The 25,025-nt window shown below is 55.1% G+C and overlaps 1 long non-coding RNA gene across 1 annotated transcript in view; it reads left to right on the forward strand.

The window, feature by feature from the left end:
- The first annotated feature begins 4,345 nt into the window (after positions 1-4,345).
- LOC141222241 (uncharacterized) overlaps positions 4,346-25,025 on the forward strand; it is a 37,517-nt gene continuing 16,837 nt past the window's right edge. The window contains exon 1 of the long non-coding RNA XR_012290079.1: positions 4,346-4,463. This is a non-coding gene — a long non-coding RNA (uncharacterized lncRNA). The remainder of the gene's footprint in view (positions 4,464-25,025) is intronic.

A 25,025-nucleotide genomic window follows, 5' to 3' on the forward strand; every position in this document is an offset into this window, starting at 1 on the left:
TTCCAACTGTTATGGGGGAATAGACTGAACCTGGTCAAGAGGGAGGTTACTTACCGTACGAGGAGACTAGCAGGGTTCGGTATGGTCAACCCTGTGGTATTCCTTGTGAATACCTTCATTAAGATCAATATTGCAAACCTCTGGAAAGAGAGGGCTCCTCTGTGGGTATTCTCCTGTAGGGGATGGTTTCAGCCAGGAGGGCAAGTGAAGGATCTATGAACACCGCATGGACATCTCCCGGCTTACGCTACCGTGGTTCTGAAGGTAATTCGCCGGTGGGGTCTGGGAATGTGGGAGGTCAGGACTCTGCCAAGGAAGCTCTCCTTGACAAAAGGGTTCTGTTCACCCATTTTCAGAGGCCTCTGGCGCTCAGGGATTGCCCAAGTCGGGATCTTGGGGTGGGTCTGCATCTTTTGAAATCTATCAGGATCCCGTCGAAGTTTTGGGACTTGGCTTGGCGCTGCTTCCATAGGAAACTGTGTGTGAGGAACAATCTGAAGTGTAGGAGCTCTGAGGACAGGAACTGTCCTCGGGAGCATTGTGGTACCATGCTTGAAAGCATGGACCACTTCCTGCTTCGTTGTCCCTTTAACACAGAGGTGTACAACAGGGTGGGCGCCTCCTTTGACTGGCCCTCTTATGCGGAATGGGCCTATGGAGCATTCGGAGACCTGGGTGGTCGGGGCCGCTGCACCTTATTTCTAGTTAGCACAGTGGTTAGGTATCACACGTGGAACGCACGGTGCTTAGTATAGACGCAACGAAAAATCCTCCCAATGGACGATGTGTTTAGGACCATACTCGGTGACCTGGTGAAGGTGAGTTCTCTGGAGTATGAGAGACTGGGCACACGTAGGGCCACTCTCCTCTTGAGGGGCTTTTCTTTTAATGTGCCCTAGTCTGGTCATCTCCTCTCCTGGTGGTGGGCTGCTGCTGACACCATAGATTTTTGTTTTGTTTTGATCAGTAGACAGTGATGTAGGGCTGCAGGCGCCGAACTTGGGCTTTGTCAGTTGTGGTTATTGTATTGTTTGTTATTGTATTGTTTGTTTCTGTATATATTGTATATAAGGATACGGATTTGGGTGTAGGTGTTAGGTTGGGTGGTGGGAAAAGGGGGGAGGTGGGTTCATCTTGTGGGACAATGATTATTTGGGTGAGAAACTGGCACTGCCTGATCTGGCCTATGGACGTTGGACATGGACTGAGGCATGAGACGCAGGACCAGCTCTCAGGTCAGTGCCGGGGTTGGGACTGGTCGGCTCGAGTGTGGGATGTTTTGTTTTGTCTTGTATAGTTAGTATTTATTTTATATATTTTTTAAAAAAAGTGTGTATATATATATATTAGTTTGTATATAATTTTGTCGGCTATTGTTTATTTTACTTACTATATTGTTATTTGTTTGGCAACCGGACCAGATGTCATAGTGTAAGTAGTTGTTTATTCTGTATATATGTATAATATGTGTGTGAGGAGAGAGGGGGCGGCTGGACCAGTTCATTACATTGTTTATTTTGTGGTTATTAATTTTGTTTTGTTTCTGTTATTATTATTGTTATGTTTTTCATTTTTATGATAAAAAGATCTACAGGATGTAACTCAGGATCAGTACAGGATCAGTAATATAATGTATGCACACAGTGACTGCACCAGGAGAATAAAGAGTGCAGCTCTGGAGTATAATACAGGATGTAACTCAGGATCAGTAATGTAATGTATGTACACAGTGACTACACAAGCAGAATAGTGAGTGCAGCTCCGGAGTATAATACAGGATGTAACTCAGGATCAGTAATGTAATGTATGTACACAGTGACTACACCAGCAGAATAGTGAGTGCAGCTCTGGAGTATAATGCAGGATGTAACTCAGGATCAGTAATGTAATGTATGTACACAGTGACTACACCAGCAGAATAGTGAGTGCAGCTCTGGAGTATAATACAGGATGTAACTCAGGATCAGTAATGTAATGTATGTACACAGTGACTGCACCAGCAGAATAGTGAGTGCAGCTCTGGAGTATAATACAGGATGTAACTCAGGATCAGTACAGGATCAGTAATGTAATGTATGTACACAGTGACTGCACCAGAAGAATAGTGAGTGCAGCTCTGGAGTATAATACAGGATGTAACTCAGGATCAGAAATGTAATGTATGTACACAGTGACTGCACCAGCAGAATAGTGAGTGCAGCTCTGGAGTATAATACAGGATGTAACTCAGGATCAGTACAGGATCAGTAATGTAATGTATGTACACAGTGACTGCACCAGCAGAATAGTGAGTGCAGCTCTGGAGTATAATACAGGATGTAACTCATGATCAGTAATGTAATGTATGTACACAGTGACTGCACCAGCAGAATAGTGAGTGCAGCTCTGGAGTATAATACAGGATGTAACTCATGATCAGTAATGTAATGTATGTACACAGTGACTGCACCAGCAGAATAGTGAGTGCAGCTCTGGAGTATAATACAGGATGTAACTCATGATCAGTAATGTAATGTATGTACACAGTGACTGCACCAGAAGAATAGTGAGTGCAGCTCTGGAGTATAATACAGGATGTAACTCATGATCAGTAATGTAATGTATGTACACAGTGACTGCACCAGCAGAATAGTGAGTGCAGCTCTGGAGTATAATACAGGATGTAACTCATGATCAGTAATGTAATGTATGTACACAGTGACTGCACCAGCAGAATAGTGAGTGCAGCTCTGGAGTATAATACAGGATGTAACTCATGATCAGTAATGTAATGTATGTACACAGTGACTGCACCAGAAGAATAGTGAGTGCAGCTCTGGAGTATAATACAGGATGTAACTCATGATCAGTAATGTAATGTATGTACACAGTGACTGCACCAGCAGAATAGTGAGTGCAGCTCTGGAGTATAATACAGGATGTAACTCAGGATCAGTACCGTATCAGTAATGTAATGTATGTACACAGTGACTGCACCAGCAGAATAGTGAGTGCAGCTCAACAGCCTGACTCGCGGAAAACGAAAATTTTGGCCGATCGCCTCGAAAATCGGTACGCCGGGCCCCGTGACAAGGCCCGCGAGGGCAGCATCTCCGCTTTTGCGGTGTCTTTTTTCCCCTCGCCGTGGCGTTTCTTTGGGCCGCCGCGGCCGTTCCGTCGCCCCGGCGGTCGCGAGGACTTTGCCTGCCCGACCGCCTAGGCAGGCCGAACGATATGCCGCCTCTCCCGCGTCTCTGGGACCACGCCCACTTTTCATGGAAAAGATGACCCCAAAATCACTTTAACCGTATTAGCATGACCCAAAATTCAAGAAATGCACACCTTAACCGGATTAGCATATGCGGTCTACCGACCACAGGCAGATGGCGCAGGAGACCACGGAACCCTCAAACACCATTATCTGGGTTAGGAGAAGCAATGCAGCGAACGAGCAGCAGATGGTGCTGCTGTCCATGGACAGTTTTGCCTTTAGTTAGGCCAATGGGGTGGAAAAAAAAGTGCGCTCAAAAATAGAGAAAGTTTACGTTTTTTTGCTGTAATTCGTCCGATGAGCGTGATAACGGACGCTGCGCTGAACGGAGGCGCGGAGGAACGGGCGACGAAATAAGCGCGCCAAAAAAACGATAAAGTTCACGGTTTTTGGCGTAATTCAGCGTGATAACGGACGCTGCGCTGAACGGAGGCGCGGAGGAACGGGCGACGAAATAAGCGCGCCAAAAAAACGATAAAGTTCACGGTTTTTGGCGTAATTCAGCGTGATAACGGACGCTGCGCTGAACGGAGGCGCGTCCGCACGTACGCTTATTTTTATTTTGCGAATTTCATGTGAAAAACGGGGTCAGTGACTTTTTTCCTGCAGATTGAGTTTTAAGTGCGTGTGGTATCATCAGCCCCTCCCCCGGATGATGGCCGCCGCAATAAAAGTACTTAAAAAGACCCTCAAATCGCGTAAAACGGGGATGTTGCACGGCGGGGGCGGGGTCCGGGTGTTCGATTCGGAGCCGGCTGGCTTGTCACTCATGGTGCCATGTACAATATGTGAACGGCCGGTAGGGGACGCGCACGGGCTGCGGGCTCGATGTGGTGGGCCGTGTACAGTGTGAACTGCTTGTGACCCCGTCCGGAGCACAATGTAGAATGGCCGTGGGGGAGGGGGGGCGCCAGCTCTATGTTCCAGCCTGCACTGTTATCTCCTTTCCCCGTCCCTGTGTGAATGGCTGAGGGCGGGAGGACGTGACGCTACTGGGAAGCCAGCTGCCTGGCTGAGGCCGCAGCCGCACAGCATGTTGGGAGATGTAGTCCACGCCCAGGCCAGAAGAGTCAGTGACAGTGCCTGGAGAACTACAGCTCCCAAGAGCCTCCGCGGGAGAACGGAACTCTCCCTTCCTGCCTTCCCGGATTGGCTGAGACTGAAGAAAATGGCAGCAGCGGATACCCGCCGGCTGCTGTCATCCTTAACTTAGGTACACTCAACGATCCTATGTCCCAACAGGACTGGGGCAAAGGACCACAACAGGGGGGACACAGGGCCACACAGGACAGGACAGGGCCAGAGGACGAGGCTAGAGGGACGCAGAGGCTCACAGGACAGGAGCAGAGGACGGGGGGTGGTGCCTGCAGCAGAGCCACAGGGGGACACGGGGGACAGCCAGAGACAGGGGGACACGGGGGACACCCAGAGCCACAGGGGGACACGGGGGACAGCCAGAGACAGGGGGACACGGGGGACAGCCAGAGACACAGGGGGACACGGGGGACAGCCAGAGACACAGGGGGACACGGGGGACAGCCAGAGACACAGGGGGACACGGGGGACAGCCAGAGACACAGGGGGACACGGGGGACAGCCAGAGACAGGGGGACACGGGGGACAGCCAGAGACAGGGGGACACGGGGGACAGCCAGAGACAGGGGGACAGCCAGAGACAGGGGGACAGCCAGAGACAGGGGGACACGGGGGACAGCCAGAGCCACAGGGGGACACGGGGGACAGCCAGAGACAGGGGGACAGCCAGAGACAGGGGGACAGCCAGAGACACAGGGGGACACGTGGGACAGCCAGAGACAGGGGGACAGCCAGAGACAGGGGGACACGGGGGACAGCCAGAGATACAGGGGGACACGGGGGACAGCCAGAGACAGGGGGACACGGGGGACAGCCAGAGACAGGGGGACAGCCAGAGACAGGGGGACAGCCAGAGACAGGGGGACAGCCAGAGACAGGGGGACACGGGGGACAGCCAGAGCCACAGGGGGACACGGGGGACAGCCAGAGACAGGGGGACAGCCAGAGACAGGGGGACAGCCAGAGACACAGGGGGACACGTGGGACAGCCAGAGACAGGGGGACACGGGGGACAGCCAGAGACAGGGGGACACGGGGGACAGCCAGAGACAGGGGGACACGGGGGACAGCCAGAGACAGGGGGACACGGGGGACAGCCAGAGACAGGGGGACACGGGGGACAGCCAGAGACAGGGGGACACGGGGGACAGCCAGAGACAGGGGGACACGGGGGACAGCCAGAGACACAGGGGGACACGGGGGACAGCCAGAGACAGGGGGACACGGGGGACAGCCAGAGACAGGGGGACACGGGGGACAGCGGGACACGGGGGACAGCCAGAGACAGGGGGACACTGGGGACAGCCAGGACACAGGGGGACATGGGGGACAGCCAGAGACACAGGGGGACATGAGGGACAGCCAGAGACACAGGGGGACATGGGGGACAGCCATAGCCACAGGGGGACATGGGGGACAGCCATAGCCACAGGGGGACATGGGGGACAGTCATAGCCACAGAGGGACACGGGGGACAGCCAGAGACAGGGGGACACGGGGGACTGCCAGAGACAGGGGGACAGCCAGAGACAGGGGGACACGGGGGACAGCCAGAGACAGGGGGACAGCCAGAGACAGGGGGACATGGGGGACAGCCATAGCCACAGGGGGACAGGCAGACACTGGGGGACAGCCAGAGACAGGGGGACACGGGGGACAACCAGAGACAGGGGGACACGGGGGACAGCCAGAGACAGGGGGACACGGGGGACAGCCAGAGACGGGGGCACAGGGCCACACAGGACAGGGCCAGAGGACGAGGCTAGAGGGACACAGAGGCACACAGGACAGGAGCAGAGGACGGGGGGTGGTGCCTGCAGCAGAGCCACAGGGGGACAGCCAGAGACAGGGGGACATGGGGACAGCCAGAGACAGGGGGACACGGGGGACAGCCAGAGACACAGGGGGACACGGGGGACAGCCAGAGACACAGGGGGACACGGGGGACAGCCAGAGACACAGGGGGACACGGGGGACAGTCAGAGACACAGGGGGACACGGGGGACAGCCATAGCCACAGGGGGACACGGGGGACAGCCAGAGACTGGGGGACAGCCAGAGACAGGGGGACACGGGGGACAGCCAGAGACAGGGGGACACGGGGGACAGCCAGAGACAGGGGGACACGGGGGACAGCCAGAGACAGGGGGATACGGGGGACAGCCAGAGACAGGGGGATATGGGCCACAGGCAGAGACAGGGGGACACGGGGGACAGCCAGAGACAGGGGGATATGGGCCACAGCCAGAGACAGGGGGACACGGGGGACAGCCAGAGACAGGGGGACATGGGGGACAGCCAGAGACAGGGGGATATAGGCCACAGGCAGAGACAGGGGGATATGGGCCACAGGCAGAGACAGGGGGACACGGGGGAGAGCCAGAGACAGGGGGACATGGGGAGCAGGTACAGACAGACACCGCACACGGGGGAGACAGCAGGCACAGGGGGACACAGCTACAGAGGGACACAGGTACAGGAGTACAAAGCCACAGGGTGACAGACACAACCACACCACCGCTCACACACACCACTGCACACCTACACCGCCGCAAGCAGACACCGCCGCACGCCCGCATGTATTGCATTATTCTTAAATCTTCATAAATAAACTACATACATATTCTAGAATACCCGATGCGTTTGAATCGGGCAACCATCTAAGATATATATATATATATATATATATGTGTGCTGTCTTCCTCCTGTGTGCGTTACTCCATATGTATGTGTGTTTCTTTGTGTATGTCCCAACTGGCCAGCTGGGACGCGGCTGCTGGTGGTGGTGTCGTCCCCGCTGGCCAGCTGGGACGCGGCTGCTGGTGGTGGTGTCGTCCCCCCTGGCCAGCTGGGACGCGGCTGCTGGTGGTGGTGTCGTCCCCCCTGGCCAGCTGGGACGCGGCTGCTGGTGGTGGTGTCGTCCCCCCTGGCCAGCTGGGACGCGGCTGCTGGTGGTGGTGTCGTCCCCCCTGGCCAGCTGGGACGCGGCTGCTGGTGGTCTTATATGTATTTATTGTATCATTATATATTTATATTATGGCAAATTAATTTCCCTTTTTTTTTTCTTCAGTTAGATAACGAAGCATTGTGGAGACGCGGCTCACCAGCCTCCATGATAACGTAACCCGGCTATCCTCTTCTTCCTTGGTTTGAGTATATATTTATATGTGTGTATGTGTATGGCGTGAGCCAGCAGAGGCCGTCCTCCTGGCCAGCTGGGACGCGGCTGCTGGTGGTGGTGTCGTCCCCCCTGGCCCGCTGAGATGCGGCTGCTGGTGGTGGTGTCGTCCCCCCTGGCCAGCTGGGACGCGGCTGCTGGTGGTGGTGTCTCCCCCCCTGGCCAGCTGGGACGCGGCTGCTGGTGGTGGTGTCATCCCCCCTGGCCAGCTGGGACGCGGCTGCTGGTGGTGGTGTCGTTCCCCCTGGCCCGCTGGGACGCGGCTGCTGGTGGTGGTGTCCCCCCTGGCCAGCTGGGACTTGACTGGTGGTGGTGGTGTCGTCCCCCCTGGCCAGCTGGGACTTGGCTGGTGGTGGTTGTGTCGTCCCCCCTGTCCAGCTGGGACTTGGCTGCTGGTGGTGGTGTCGTCCCCCCGGTCAGCTGGGACTTGGCTGCTGGTGGTGGTGTCGTCCCCCCTGGGCAGCTGGGACGCGGCTGCTGGTGGTGGTATCCCCCCCCCCCCCTCCCGGCCAGCTGGGACGCGGCTGCTGGTGGTGGTATCCCACCCCCCCTCCTGGCCAGCTGGGACGCGGCTGCTAGTGGTGGTGTCCTCCCTGGCCAGCTGGGACGCGGCTGCTGGTGGTGGTGTCGCCCCCCCTGGTCAGCTGGGACAGACATCTGAATGCCCGCACCTCTGACAGTGGGAGTGACCCAGGGTCTAAAAAATGACAAAGTCCCTTCATTTTGAGTAATTCTGGTTAAGTAGTATAACGCAACCCGGCTACCCTCTTCTTCCTTGGTTTGAGTATATATGTATATGTGTGTATGTGTATGGCGTGAGCCAGCAGAGACCGTCTCCCCCCTGGCCGGCTGGGACGCGGCTGCTGGTGGTGGTGTCGTCCCGCCTGGCCAGCTGGGACGCGGCTGCTGGTGGTGGTGTCGCACCCACTGGCCAGCTGGGACGTGGCTGCTAGTGGTGGTGTCGTCCCGCCTGGCCACCTAGGACGCGGCTGCTGGTGGTGGTGTCGTCCCGCCTGGCCAGCTGGGACGCGGCTGCTGGTGGTGGTGTCGTCCCCCCTGGCCAGCTGGGACTTGGCTGCTGGTGGTGGTGTCGCACCCACTGGCCAGCTGGGACGTGGCTGCTAGTGGTGGTGTCGTCCCGCCTGGCCACCTGGGACGCGGCTGCTGGTGGTGGTGTCGTCCCGCCTGGCCAGCTGGGACGCGGCTGCTGGTGGTGGTGTCGTCCCCCCTGGCCCGCTGGGACGCTGCTGCTGGTTGTGGTGTCCTCCCCCGTGGCCCGCTGGGACGCGGCTGCTGGTGGTGGTGTCGTCCCGCCTGGCCAGCTGGGACGCGGCTGCTGGTGGTGGTGTCGCACCCACTGGCCAGCTGGGACGTGGCTGCTAGTGGTGGTGTCGTCCCGCCTGGCCACCTAGGACGCGGCTGCTGGTGGTGGTGTCGTCCCGCCTGGCCAGCTGGGACGCGGCTGCTGGTGGTGGTGTCGTCCCCCCTGGCCAGCTGGGACTTGGCTGCTGGTGGTGGTGTCGCACCCACTGGCCAGCTGGGACGTGGCTGCTAGTGGTGGTGTCGTCCCGCCTGGCCACCTGGGACGCGGCTGCTGGTGGTGGTGTCGTCCCGCCTGGCCAGCTGGGACGCGGCTGCTGGTGGTGGTGTCGTCCCCCCTGGCCCGCTGGGACGCTGCTGCTGGTTGTGGTGTCCTCCCCCGTGGCCCGCTGGGACGCGGCTGCTGGTGGTGGTGTCGTCCCCCCTGGCCCGCTGGGACGCGGCTGCTGGTGGTGGTGTCGTCCCCTCTGGCCAGCTGGGACGCGGCTGCTGGTGGTGGTGTCGTCCCGTCTGGCCAGCTGGGACGCTTCTGCTGGTGGTGGTGTCGTCACCTCTGGCCTGCTGGGATGCGGCTGCTGGTGGTGGTGTCGTCCCCCCTGGCCAGCTGGGACGCGACTGCTGGTGGTGGTGTCGCCCCCCCCTGGCCCGCTGGGACGCGGCTGCTGGTGGTGGTGTTGTCCCCCCTGGCCCGCTGGGACGCGGCTGCTGGTGGTGGTGTTGTCCCCCCTGGCCCGCTGGGACGCGGCTGCTGGTGGTGGTGTCGTCCCCGCTGGGACGCGGCTGCTGGTGGTGGTGTCGTCCCCGCTGGGACGCGGCTGGTGGTGGTGGTGTCGCCCCCCCCTGGCCAGCTGGGACTTGGCTGCTGGTGGTGGTGTCGCACCCACTGGCCAGCTGGGACGTGGCTGCTAGTGGTGGTGTCGTCCCACCTGGCCACCTGGGACGCGGCTGCTGGTGGTGGTGTCGTCCCGCCTGGCCAGCTGGGACGCGGCTGCTGGTGGTGGTGTCGTCCCCCCTGGCCAGCTGGGACTTGGCTGCTGGTGGTGGTGTCGCACCCACTGGCCACCTGGGACTCGGCTGCTGGTGGTGGTGTCGTCCCGCCTGGCCACCTGAGACGCGGCTGCTGGTGGTGGTGTCGTCCCGCCTGGCCAGCTGGGACGCGGCTGCTGGTGGTGGTGTCGTCCCCCCTGGCCCGCTGGGACGCTGCTGCTGGTTGTGGTGTCCTCCCCCGTGGCCCGCTGGGACACGGCTGCTGGTGGTGGTGTCGTCCCCCCTGGCCCGCTGGGACGCAGCTGCTGGTGGTGGTGTCGTCCCCTCTGGCCAGCTGGGACGCGGCTGCTGGTGGTGGTGTCGTCCCGTCTGGCCAGCTGGGACGCTTCTGCTGGTGGTGGTGTCGTCACCTCTGGCCTGCTGGGATGCGGCTGCTGGTGGTGGTGTCGTCCCCCCTGGCCAGCTGGGACGCGACTGCTGGTGGTGGTGTCGCCCCCCCCTGGCCCGCTGGGACGCGGCTGCTGGTGGTGGTGTCGCCCCCCCCTGGCCCGCTGGGACGCGGCTGCTGGTGGTGGTGTCGTCCCCCCTGGCCCGCTGGGACGCGGCTGCTGGTGGTGGTGTTGTCCCCCCTGGCCCGCTGGGACGCGGCTGCTGGTGGTGGTGTCGTCCCCGCTGGGACGCGGCTGCTGGTGGTGGTGTCGTCCCCGCTGGGACGCGGCTGCTTGTGGTGGTGTCGTCCCCCCTGGCCCGCTGGGACGCGGCTGCTGGTGGTGGTGGTGTCGTCCCCCCTGGCCCGCTGGGACGCGGCTGCTGGTGGTGGTGTCGCCCCCCCCTGGCCCGCTGGGACGCGGCTGCTGGTGGTGGTGTCGTCCCCCCTGGCCCGCTGGGACGCGGCTGCTGGTGGTGGTGTTGTCCCCCCTGGCCCGCTGGGACGCGGCTGCTGGTGGTGGTGTCGTCCCCGCTGGGACGCGGCTGCTGGTGGTGGTGTCGTCCCCGCTGGGACGCGGCTGCTTGTGGTGGTGTCGTCCCCCCTGGCCCGCTGGGACGCGGCTGCTGGTGGTGGTGGTGTCGTCCCCCCTGGCCCGCTGGGACGCGGCTGCTGGTTGTGGTGTCGTCCCCCCTGGCCCGCTGGGACGCGGCTGCTGGTAGTGGTGTCGTCCCCCCTGGCCCGCTGGGACGCGGCTGCTGGTGGTGGTGTCGTCCCCTCTGGCCAGCTGGGACGCGGCTGCTGGTGGTGGTGTCGTCCCATCTGGCCAGCTGGGACGCTTCTGCTGGTGGTGGTGTCGTCACCTCTGGCCTGCTGGGACGCGGCTGCTGGTGGTGGTGTCGTCCCCCCTGGCCAGCTGGGACGCGACTGCTGGTGGTGGTGTTGTCCCCCCTGGCCCGCTGGGACGCGGCTGCTGCTGGTGGTGTTGTCCCCCCTGGCCCGCTGGGACGCGGCTGCTGCTGGTGGTGTTGTCCCCCCTGGCCCGCTGGGACGCGGCTGCTGGTGGTGGTGTCGTCCCCGCTGGGACGCGGCTACTGGTGGTAGTGTCGTCCCCGCTGGGACGCGGCTGCTGGTGGTGGTGTCGTCCCCCCTGGCCCGCTGGGACGCGGCTGCTGGTGGTGGTGTCGTCCCCCCTGGGACGCTGCTGCTGGTGGTGGTGTCGTCCCCCCTGGCCCGCTGGGACGCGGCTGCTGGTGGTGGTGTCGTGCCTCCTGGCCCGCTGGGACGCTGCTGCTGGTGGTGGTGTCGTGCCTCCTGGCCCGCTGGGACGCGGCTGCTGGTGGTGGTGTCGTCCCTTCTGGCCCGCTGGGACGCGGCTGCTGGTGGTGGTGTCGTCCCCCCTGGCCAGCTGGGACGCGGCTGCTGGTGGTGGTGTCGTCCCCCCTGGCCAGCTGGGACGCGGCTGCTGGTGGTGGTGTCGTCCCCCCTGGCCAGCTGGGACGCGGCTGCTGGTGGTGGTGTCCCCCCTGGCCAGCTGGGACGCGGCTGCTGGTGGTAGTGTCCCCCCTGGCCCGTTGAGACGCGGCTGCTGGTGGTGTCGTCCCGCCTGGCCAGCTGGGACGCGGCTGCTGGTGGTGGTGTGGCCCCCCCTGACCACCGGGGACAGACACCTGAATGCCCGCACCTCTGACAGTGGGAGTGACCCAGGGTCTAAAAAATGGCAAAGTCCCTTCATTTTGAGTAAATCCGGTTACTTAGCAGAACATGGTGCAGATGTTAACCGGATGTACCCAAAGTTTATTGACCCTAATCCCGTTACTTAGCAGAACATGGTACAGATGTTAACCGGATGTACCCAAAGTTTATTCACCCTAATCCCTTTACTTAGCAGAACATGGTGCAGATGTTAACCGGATGTACCCAAAGTTTATTGACCCCACTCCGGACACCTGGATGCCCGCACCTCTGACAGTGGGAGTGACCCAGGGTCTAAAAAACAACAAAGTCCCTTCATTTTGAGTAATTCTGGTTAAGTAGTATAACGCAACCCGGCTACCCTCTTCTTTCTTGGTTTGAGTATATATGTATATGTGTGTATGTGTATGGTGTGAGCCAGCAGAGACCGTCTTCCCCCTGGCCGGCTGGGACGCGGCTGTTGGTGGTGGTGTCGTCCCCCCTGGCCAGCTGGGACGCGGCTGTTGGTGGAGGTGTCCCCCCCCCCCCCCTCCCTGGCCAGCTGGGACGCGGCTGCTGATGGTGGTGTCGTCCCCCCTGGCCCGCTGGGACGCGGCTGCTGGTGGTGGTGTCGTCCCCCCTGGCCAGCTGGGACGCGGGTGGTGGTGTCGTCCCCCCTGGCCAGCTGGGACTTGGCTGCTGGTGGTGGTGAGAGCAAGCATGTGGGATGTAGGTCAAAAAGCGAACACTGTGGGGACAGATCCAGCACAGTGGGGCAGTGACCCAGTGTCTAAAAAATGACAAACTCCCTTAATTTTGAGTAAATGCGGTTAAGTAGTATCATATAGTGCAGATGTTCACCGGATTGGGGAAGAATGGACTTCGGTTACCGCCTGCGCTATATGCTACAAATTAACTGGATTTACCCAGTTTAGGGAAAATGGACTTTGGGTAAATCCGGTTAACTATGGCCTGTGATTGGCTGAGGCAGTCACATTTTCTGGTCAGTACACCCCAGCAGCAGCCTCTATATACACCCCAGCAGCAGCAGCCTCTATATACAGCCCAGCAGCAGCCTCTATATACAGCCCAGCAGCAGCAGCCTCTATATACAGCCCAGCAGCAGCCTCTATATACAGCCCAGCAGCAGCCTCTATATACAGCCCAGCAGCAGCCTCTATATACAGCCCAGCAGCAGCAGCCTCTATATACAGCCCAGCAGCAGCCTCTATAGACAGCCCAGCAGCAGCCTCTATAGACAGCCCAGCAGCAGCCTCTATAGACAGCCCAGCAGCAGGAGCCTCTATATATACCCCAGCAGCCTCTATATACAGCCCAGCAGCCTCTATATACACACCAGCAGCTTCTATATACAGCCCAGCAACCTCTATATACAGCCCAGCAGCAGGAGCCTCTATATATACCCCAGCAGCCTCTATATACAGCCCAGCAGCCTCTATATACACACCAGCAGCTTCTATATACAGCCCAGCAGCAGGAGCCTCTATATATACAGCCCAGCAGCCTCTATATACACCCCAGCAGCTTCTATATATAGCCCAGCAGCCTCTATATACAGCCCAGCAGCCTCTATATACAGCCCAGCAGCCTCTATATACAGCCCAGCAGCCTCTATATACAGCCGAGCAGCCTCTATATATAGCCCAGCAGCTTCTATATATAGCCCAGCAGCTTCTATATATAGCCCAGCAGCTTCTATATATAGCCCAGCAGCCTCTGTATACACCCCAGCAGCAGCCTCTGTATACACCCCAGCAGCAGCCTCTATATACAGCCCAGCAGCCTCTATATACTGCCCAGCAGCCTCTATATACACTCCAGCAGCAGCCTCTATATACAGCCCAGCAGCCTCTATATACAGCCCAGCAGCAGCCTCTATATACAGCCCAGCAGCTTCTATATACAGCCCAGCAGCTTCTATATACAGCCCAGCAGCTTCTATATATACAGCCCAGCAGCCTCTATATACAGCCCAGCAGCTTCTATATACAGCCCAGCAGCCTCTATATACAGCCCAGCAGCAGGAGCCTCTATATACACCCCAGAAGCTTCTATATACAGCCCAGCAGCCTCTATATACACCCCAGCAGCCTCTATATACACCCCAGCAGCCTCTATATACACCCCAGCAGCCTCTATATACACCCCAGCAGCCTCTATATACAGCCCAGCAGCTTCTATATACAGCCCAGCAGCCTCTATATACAGCCCAGCAGCAGCAGCCTCTATATATACTCCAGCAGCCTCTATATATACTCCAGCAGCCTCTATATATACTCCAGCAGCCTCTATATATACTCCAGCAGCCTCTATATACACCCCAGCAGCTTCTATATACAGCCCAGCAGCCTCTATATACACCCCAGCAGCAGACTCTATATATACTCCAGCAGCCTCTATATATACTCCAGCAGCCTCTATATACACCCCAGCAGCAGACTCTATATACAGCCCAGCAGCCTCTATATATACTCCAGCAGCAGCCTCTATATAGACCCCAGCAGCAGCCTCTATATACAGCCCAGCAGCCTCTATATATACTCCAGCAGCCTCTATATATACTCCAGCAGCAGCCTCTATATACAGCCCAGCAGCCTCTATATACAGCCCAGCAGCCTCTATATATAGCCCAGCAGCCTCTATATATAGCCCAGCAGCCTCTATATACAGCCCAGCAGCTTCTATATACACCCCAGCAGCTTCTATATACACCCCAGCAGCTTCTATATACACCCCAGCAGCCTCTATACACCCCAGCAGCCTCTATACACCCCAGCAGCCTCTATATACACCCCAGCAGCCTCTATATATACAGCCCAGCAGCCTCTATATATACTGCAGCAGCCTCTATATATACTGCAGCAGCCTCTATATGCACCCCAGCAGCCTCTATATGCACCCCAGCAGCCTCTATATGCACCCCAGCAGCCTCTATATACAGCCCAGCAGCCTCTATATACAGCCCAGCAGCAGCCTCTATATACAGCCCAGCAGCAGCCTCTATATACACCCCATCAGCCTCTATATACAAGCCCATCAGCCTCTATATACAGCCCAGCAGCTTCTATATACAGCCCAGCAGCAGCCTCTGTATACAGCCCAGCAGCAGCCTCTATATACACCCCAGCAGCCTCTATATACACCCCAGCAGCCTCTATATACACCCCAGCAGCCTCTATATACACCCCAGCAGCCTGTATATACAGCCCAGCAGCCTCTATATACAGCCCAGCAGCTTCTATATACAGCCCAGCAGCCTCTATATACAGCCCAGCAGCAGCAGCCTCTATATATACTCCAGCAGCCTCTATATATACTCCAGCAGCCTCTATATACAGCCCAGCAGCTTCTATATACAGCCCAGCAGCCTCTATATACACCCCAGCAGCAGCCTCTATATATACTCCAGCAGCCTCTATATATACTCCAGCAGCCTCTATATACACCCCAGCAGCAGACTCTATATACAGCCCAGCAGCCTCTATATATACTCCAGCAGCAGCCTCTATATAGACCCCAGCAGCAGCCTCTATATACAGCCCAGCAGCCTTTATATATACTCCAGCAGCCTCTATATAGACCCCAGCAGCAGCCTCTATATACTGCCCAGCAGCCTCTATATACAGCCCAGCAGCCTCTATATACAGCCCAGCAGCTTCTATATACACCCCAGCAGCCTCTATATACAGCCCAGCAGCCTCTATATACAGCCCAGCAGCCTCTATATACAGCCCAGCAGCTTCTATATACACCCCAGCAGCCTCTATATACAGCCCAGCAGCCTCTATATACAGCCCAGCAGCCTCTATATACAGCCCAGCAGCTTCTATATACACCCCAGCAGCTTCTATATACACCCCAGCAGCTTCTTTATACACCCCAGCAGCCTCTATATACACCCCAGCAGCCTCTATATACACCCCAGCAGCCTCTATATACACCCCAGCAGCCTCTATATACACCCCAGCAGCCTCTATATACACCCCAGCAGCCTCTATATACAGCCCAGCAGCCTCTATATACAGCCCAGCAGCCTCTATATATACTGCAGCAGCCTCTATATATACTGCAGCAGCCTCTATATACACCCCAGCAGCCTCTATATACACCCCAGCAGCCTCTATATACACCCCAGCAGCCTCTATATACACCCCAGCAGCAGCCTCTATATACACCCCAGCAGCAGCCTCTATATACAGCCCAGCAGCAGCCTCTATATACAGCCCAGCAGCAGCCTCTATATACAGCCCAGCAGCAGCCTCTATATACAGCCCAGCAGCTTCTATATACAAGCCCATCAGCCTCTATATACAGCCCAGCAGCTTCTATATACAGCCCAGCAGCCTCTGTATACAGCCCAGCAGCTTCTATATACAGCCCAGCAGCTTCTATATACAGCCCAGCAGCTTCTATATACAGCCCAGCAGCCTCTATATACAGCCCAGCAGCCTCTATATACAGCCCAGCAGCCTCTATATACAGCCCAGCAGCCTCTATATACAGCCCAGCAGCCTCTATATACAGCCCAGCAGCCTCTATATACAGCCCAGCAGCTTCTATATATAGCCCAGCAGCCTCTGTATACAGCCCAGCAGCAGCCTCTATATACACCCCAGCAGCTTCTGTATACAGCCCAGCAGCAGCCTCTATATACAGCCCAGCAGCCTCTATATACAGCCCAGCAGCCTCTATATACAGCCCAGCAGCCTCTATATACAGCCCAGCAGCCTCTATATACAGCCCAGCAGCCTCTATATATATATATACCCCAGCAACCTCTATATATACCCCAGCAACCTCTATATACAGCCCAGCAGCCTCTATATACAGCCCAACAGCCTCTATATATACTGCAGCAGCCTCTATATGTACAGCCCAGCAGCCTCTATATATACACCCCAGCAGCCTCTATATACACCCCAGCAGCCTCTATATACAGCCCAGCAGCAGCCTCTATATACACCCCAGCAGCTTCTATATACACCCCAGCAGCTTCTGTATACAGCCCAGCAGCAGCCTCTATATACAGCCCAGCAGCCTCTATATATACAGCCCAGCAGCCTCTATATACACCCCAGCAGCCTCTATATACAGCCCAGCAGCCTCTATATACACCCCAGCAACCTCTATATACACTCCAGCAGCCTCTATGTACAGCCCAGCAGCCTCTATATATACACCCCAGCAACCTCTATATACAGCTCAGCAGCCTCTATATACAGCTCAGCAGCCTCTATATACAGCTCAGCAGCCTCTATATACAGCTCAGCAGCCTCTATATATAGCCCAGCAGCCTCTATATACAGCCCAGCAGCTTCTATATACAGCCCAGCAGCCTCTATATATATATACCCCAGCAACCTCTATATATACCCCAGCAACCTCTATATACACCCCAGCAGCCTCTATATACAGCCCAGCAGCCTCTATATACAGCCCAGCAGCCTCTATATACAGCCCAGCAGCCTCTATATACAGCCCAGCAGCCTCTATATATACCCCAGCAGCCTCTATATACAGCTCAGCAGCCTCTATATACAGCCCAGCAGCTTCTATGTACAGCCCAGCAGCTTCTATGTACAGCCCAGCAGCCTCTATGTACAGCCCAGCAGCCTCTATATACAGCCCAGCAGCCTCTATATACACCCCAGCAGCCTCTATATACACCCCAGCAGCCTCTATATACAGCCCAGCAGCCTCTATATATACACCCCAGCAACCTCTATATACACCCCAGCAGCCTCTATATACAGCTCAGCAGCCTCTATATACACCCCAGCAGCCTCTATATACACCCCAGCAGCCTCTATATACACCCCAGCAGCCTCTATATACAGCCCAGCAGACTCTATATACAGCTCAGCAGCCTCTATATACAGCTCAGCAGCCTCTATATACAGCCCAGCAGCCTCTATATACACCCCAGCAGCCTCTATATACAGCCCAGCAGCCTCTATATATACTGCAGCAGCCTCTATATATACTGCAGCAGCCTCTATATATACTGCAGCAGCCTCTATATACACCCCAGCAGCCTCTATATACAGCCCAGCAGCAGCCTCTATATACAGCCCAGCAGCCTCTATATATACTCCAGCAGCCTCTATATAGACCCCAGCAGCAGCCTCTATATACAGCCCAGCAGCCTCTATATACAGCCCAGCAGCCTCTATATACAGCCCAGCAGCCTCTATATACAGCCCAGCAGCCTCTATATACAGCCCAGCAGCAGCCTCTATATACAGCCCAGCAGCAGCCTCTATATACACCCCAGCAGCTTCTATATACAAGCCCATCAGCCTCTATATACAGCCCAGCAGCTTCTATATACAGCCCAGCAGCCTGTGTATACAGCCCAGCAGCAGCCTCTATATACACCCCAGCAGCCTCTATATACACCCCAGCAGCCTCTATATACACCCCAGCAGCCTCTATATACACCCCAGCAGCCTCTATATACAGCCCAGCAGCCTCTATATACAGCCCAGCAGCAGCAGCCTCTATATATACTCCAGCAGCCTCTATATATACTCCAGCAGCCTCTATATACACCCCAGCAGCTTCTATATACAGCCCAGCAGCCTCTATATATACTCCAGCAGCCTCTATATATACTCCAGCAGCCTCTATATACACCCCAGCAGCAGCCTCTATATAGACTCCAGCAGCAGCCTCTATATAGACCCCAGCAGCAGCCTCTATATACAGCCCAGCAGCCTCTATATATACTCCAGCAGCCTCTATATAGACCCCAGCAGCAGCCTCTATATACAGCCCAGCAGCCTCTATATACAGCCCAGCAGCCTCTATATACAGCCCATCAGCCTCTATATACAGCCCAGCAGCCTCTATATACAGCCCAGCAGCCTCTATATACAGCCCAGCAGCCTCTATATACAGCCCAGCAGCTTCTATATACACCCCAGCAGCTTCTATATACACCCCAGCAGTTTCTATATACACCCCAGCAGCCTCTATATACACCCCAGCAGCCTCTATATACAGCTCAGCAGCCTCTATATACACCCCAGCAGCCTCTATATACACCCCAGCAGCCTCTATATACAGCTCAGCAGCCTCTATATACACCCCAGCAGCCTCTATATACAGCCCAGCAGCCTCTATATACAGCCCAGCAGCAGCCTCTATATACAGCTCAGCAGCCTCTATATACACCCCAGCAGCCTCTATATACACCCCAGCAGCCTCTATATACAGCTCAGCAGCCTCTATATACAGCCCAGCAGCCTCTATATACAGCCCAGCAGCCTCTATATACAGCCCAGCAGCAGCCTCTATATACAGCCCAGCAGCAGCCTCTATATACACCCCAGCAGCTTCTATATACAAGCCCATTAGCCTCTATATACAGCCCAGCAGCTTCTATATACAGCCCAGCAGCCTGTGTATACAGCCCAGCAGCAGCCTCTATATACACCCCAGCAGCCTCTATATACACCCCAGCAGCCTCTATATACACCCCAGCAGCCTCTATATACACCCCAGCAGCCTCTATATACACCCCAGCAGCCTCTATATACAGCCCAGCAGCCTCTATATACAGCCCAGCAGCAGCAGCCTCTATATATACTCCAGCAGCCTCTATATATACTCCAGCAGCCTCTATATACACCCCAGCAGCTTCTATATACAGCCCAGCAGCCTCTATATACACCCCAGCAGCAGCCTCTATATATACTCCAGCAGCCTCTATATATACTCCAGCAGCCTCTATATACACCCCAGCAGCAGACTCTATATACAGCCCAGCAGCCTCTATATAGACTCCAGCAGCAGCCTCTATATAGACCCCAGCAGCAGCCTCTATATACAGCCCAGCAGCCTCTATATATACTCCAGCAGCAGCCTCTATATACAGCCCAGCAGCAGCCTCTATATACAGCCCAGCAGCCTCTATATACACCCCAGCAGCAGCCTCTATATACAGCCCAGCAGCCTCTATATATACTCCAGCAGCCTCTATATAGACCCCAGCAGCAGCCTCTATATACAGCCCAGCAGCCTCTATATACAGCCCATCAGCCTCTATATACAGCCCAGCAGCCTCTATATACAGCCCAGCAGCCTCTATATACAGCCCAGCAGCTTCTATATACACCCCAGCAGCTTCTATATACACCCCAGCAGCTTCTATATACACCCCAGCAGTTTCTATATACACCCCAGCAGCCTCTATATACAGCCCAGCAGCCTCTATATACAGCCCAGCAGCAGCAGCCTCTATATATACTCCAGCAGCCTCTATATATACTCCAGCAGCCTCTATATACACCCCAGCAGCTTCTATATACAGCCCAGCAGCCTCTATATACACCCCAGCAGCAGCCTCTATATACACCCCAGCAGCCTCTATATACACCCCAGCAGCCTCTATATACACCCCAGCAGCCTCTATATACACCCCAGCAGCCTCTATATACAGCCCAGCAGCCTCTATATACAGCCCAGCAGCAGCAGCCTCTATATATACTCCAGCAGCCTCTATATATACTCCAGCAGCCTCTATATACACCCCAGCAGCTTCTATATACAGCCCAGCAGCCTCTATATATACTCCAGCAGCCTCTATATATACTCCAGCAGCCTCTATATACACCCCAGCAGCAGACTCTATATACAGCCCAGCAGCCTCTATATAGACTCCAGCAGCAGCCTCTATATAGACCCCAGCAGCAGCCTCTATATACAGCCCAGCAGCCTCTATATATACTCCAGCAGCCTCTATATAGACCCCAGCAGCAGCCTCTATATACAGCCCAGCAGCCTCTATATACAGCCCAGCAGCCTCTATATACAGCCCATCAGCCTCTATATACAGCCCAGCAGCCTCTATATACAGCCCAGCAGCCTCTATATACAGCCCAGCAGCCTCTATATACAGCCCAGCAGCTTCTATATACACCCCAGCAGCTTCTATATACACCCCAGCAGTTTCTATATACACCCCAGCAGCCTCTATATACACCCCAGCAGCCTCTATATACAGCTCAGCAGCCTCTATATACACCCCAGCAGCCTCTATATACACCCCAGCAGCCTCTATATACAGCTCAGCAGCCTCTATATACACCCCAGCAGCCTCTATATACAGCCCAGCAGCCTCTATATACAGCCCAGCAGCAGCCTCTATATACAGCTCAGCAGCCTCTATATACACCCCAGCAGCCTCTATATACACCCCAGCAGCCTCTATATACAGCTCAGCAGCCTCTATATACAGCCCAGCAGCCTCTATATACAGCCCAGCAGCCTCTATATACAGCCCAGCAGCAGCCTCTATATACAGCCCAGCAGCAGCCTCTATATACACCCCAGCAGCTTCTATATACAAGCCCATTAGCCTCTATATACAGCCCAGCAGCTTCTATATACAGCCCAGCAGCCTGTGTATACAGCCCAGCAGCAGCCTCTATATACACCCCAGCAGCCTCTATATACACCCCAGCAGCCTCTATATACACCCCAGCAGCCTCTATATACACCCCAGCAGCCTCTATATACACCCCAGCAGCCTCTATATACAGCCCAGCAGCCTCTATATACAGCCCAGCAGCAGCAGCCTCTATATATACTCCAGCAGCCTCTATATATACTCCAGCAGCCTCTATATACACCCCAGCAGCTTCTATATACAGCCCAGCAGCCTCTATATACACCCCAGCAGCAGCCTCTATATATACTCCAGCAGCCTCTATATATACTCCAGCAGCCTCTATATACACCCCAGCAGCAGACTCTATATACAGCCCAGCAGCCTCTATATAGACTCCAGCAGCAGCCTCTATATAGACCCCAGCAGCAGCCTCTATATACAGCCCAGCAGCCTCTATATATACTCCAGCAGCAGCCTCTATATACAGCCCAGCAGCAGCCTCTATATACAGCCCAGCAGCCTCTATATACACCCCAGCAGCAGCCTCTATATACAGCCCAGCAGCCTCTATATATACTCCAGCAGCCTCTATATAGACCCCAGCAGCAGCCTCTATATACAGCCCAGCAGCCTCTATATACAGCCCATCAGCCTCTATATACAGCCCAGCAGCCTCTATATACAGCCCAGCAGCCTCTATATACAGCCCAGCAGCTTCTATATACACCCCAGCAGCTTCTATATACACCCCAGCAGCTTCTATATACACCCCAGCAGTTTCTATATACACCCCAGCAGCCTCTATATACAGCCCAGCAGCCTCTATATACAGCCCAGCAGCAGCAGCCTCTATATATACTCCAGCAGCCTCTATATATACTCCAGCAGCCTCTATATACACCCCAGCAGCTTCTATATACAGCCCAGCAGCCTCTATATACACCCCAGCAGCAGCCTCTATATATACTCCAGCAGCCTCTATATATACTCCAGCAGCCTCTATATACACCCCAGCAGCAGACTCTATATACAGCCCAGCAGCCTCTATATAGACTCCAGCAGCAGCCTCTATATAGACCCCAGCAGCAGCCTCTATATACAGCCCAGCAGCCTCTATATATACTCCAGCAGCCTCTATATAGACCCCAGCAGCAGCCTCTATATACAGCCCAGCAGCCTCTATATACAGCCCAGCAGCCTCTATATACAGCCCATCAGCCTCTATATACAGCCCAGCAGTCTCTATATACAGCCCAGCAGCCTCTATATACAGCCCAGCAGCTTCTATATACACCCCAGCAGCTTCTATATACACCCCAGCAGTTTCTATATACACCCCAGCAGTTTCTATATACACCCCAGCAGCCTCTATATACAGCCCAGCAGCCTCTATATACAGCCCAGCAGCCTCTATATACAGCTCAGCAGCCTCTATATACACCCCAGCAGCCTCTATATACAGCTCAGCAGCCTCTATATACACCCCAGCAGCCTACATACATATTCTAGAATACCCGATGCGTTAGAATCGGGCCACCATCTAATATATATTTATTATATTATTTATTTTTTTCTATTTAGGTAACCAAGCGTTGGAGACTTCAATAACTCCTTTAGATGTTTCTTGGCAAATAAAGGGGATTGAGATTTCCAAATGTGGATGTCCTGTCTGGATGGCATTTGTGCTGGATTGACAGAGTTATGAATAAATGACAAGGCTCATTCATGCAGAATTTCTTTCCTTTGTTTTTACAAAAGTACATATATGAATTTATTTCTTTTTGGTACTAAATGTTTTTGCCCTCTGCCTCATTCCTTTTTCCAGTAAATAAAATGTTTTAAATAAAAGTTTGAGATGGTTTTGTTTGCTTCTCTGGTATAGTGGTGGGGTAGGGTTAATAGAAAATATTTCTCCATATTCAGCATCTGAATATATCTATTCCTACTGATAATGCATCTTGGAGGCTGCTGCAACATGCATTATTGTTAGGAAGATGCACGATCCTGGATACCGATGCTGCAATTTGGCATCTAGGATCCTGCGTGAAATTCTGGGAAAGGCGCCCACAACTGCAGCAGCGCCACTTGCCTGGCCGTCTCCAGGGCTGTGGAGTCGGTAAGCCAAAGCACTGACTCCGACTCCATGACTCTGACTCCTTCCTACATTGCTGATGTTTAGGTGATACATTTATTCTAGCATCATGTGAACATAAGCCTTTTAATCATTATTGTAACAATCAAGATATGTAGAACATAATAATTTGAAAATATTGCATTGAACTACCGTACCCAATTTATTATATATTTTTGGAGTCTGAGTCGGTCCTTTTTATACCGACTCCACCAAAATTGACTCCGACTTTGACTCCACAGCTCTGGTCTCCGATGCACCATCACTGACACAGATGCAAAGATGACGACATAACCCAGCGAGCATACGCACTTGCGCTGCTGCCATGTTTTTACACTACGGAGGAGAGTGTGGCCACAGAGACAATCAAGAACACTAAGCAATGGGAGGCTATCTACTTACATAATTGGCAGTTCGCGCGGTGCACGAATCCCATAAGGCACCGCGGCCGTGCCCGGCAGGAAGCACATGAGTGCCCCAAGATGGCACAGGACACCCTGGCTGCACCCGCCACTTCAAACGCTGCTGCAAGCACAGCCAGACACACCGCCAGAGACGCCACCGCTGCCAGAGCCGCCCCTGGGGTCGCCGCTGGATCCACCACCAAATAACCCCATGCCACTGGCAGACCCGCCAGAACACACACACTCATCGGTGCTCTGTGGCTCCGCGCTGGATTCCGCCCGACCGCCGGTCTCTCTCCGCTGCTGTACCCTACATGCAGCGTCCCGTACATTACGGTAAGCTCCGCCCAATCACAGGAAGCAGCCGCCAGCCAATCACAGACCAGCAGCTAACGTCGGCACGTGATGTTACAGCCGTCCCTCTGATTGGGTGCCGGATACTCCCTCTGATTGAGCGCCGGATGCTTCCTTTCATTGGTCTGAGCTTACCATAACGTACACGTATGATACGGTAGGTACATGTACGCTACGTCAGCCCAGACCGTCAGCCGCCCAGAATACAGCGACGACCGTGGAGGACCTGGGAGTGTGTGTGAGAGAGCAGACGGGGGGAGAGCACATGAGGCACACAGCTCAAAACACCGAGCACAGGACACCAAAACACAGCACACAGGGAGGCAGAGGGGGAGAAGGAGCAGAGACGGGGGAGACGTCACAGGGCAATTTCACCGCCCTCCCGACGCAATAGCATCTGGCCCATTTCAAGTTCACATACACTGTCCAGCTCATATAAAGGCAGGCCACACCCTACTTAGCAATGACAGCAAAATATATATATATATATATATATATGAACATGCAGTATAGGTGCATGTTTACCAAGGCCTCAAAAGAGCAAAACCAAAGGGAGAAAAAAGAAAAAAAAATGAGCAAGTAGCTTTAAAAAAGGAAACAATACATGGCACAGAGCATGGAAATAAAGATAGGGTACTTGGTGACATTATGTTGATCGAAATAAATGTGAAAGCCATCCCACTGCGTCAAGGTGACCCATTCGGCTTGGTCCTAAGCTAGTGTCAAATATTAAAACATTACCAGTTGCCGAGTGTCGTATGTATGATAAGGACTTAGCAGGTCCCGGGGA

The sequence above is a fragment of the Phyllobates terribilis genome, unplaced genomic scaffold (genome assembly GCF_046119375.1).
Source record: "Phyllobates terribilis strain yellow unplaced genomic scaffold, ASM4611937v1 Scaffold_349__1_contigs__length_1988846, whole genome shotgun sequence".
In the NCBI taxonomy this organism is placed as follows: Eukaryota; Metazoa; Chordata; class Amphibia; order Anura; family Dendrobatidae; genus Phyllobates; species Phyllobates terribilis.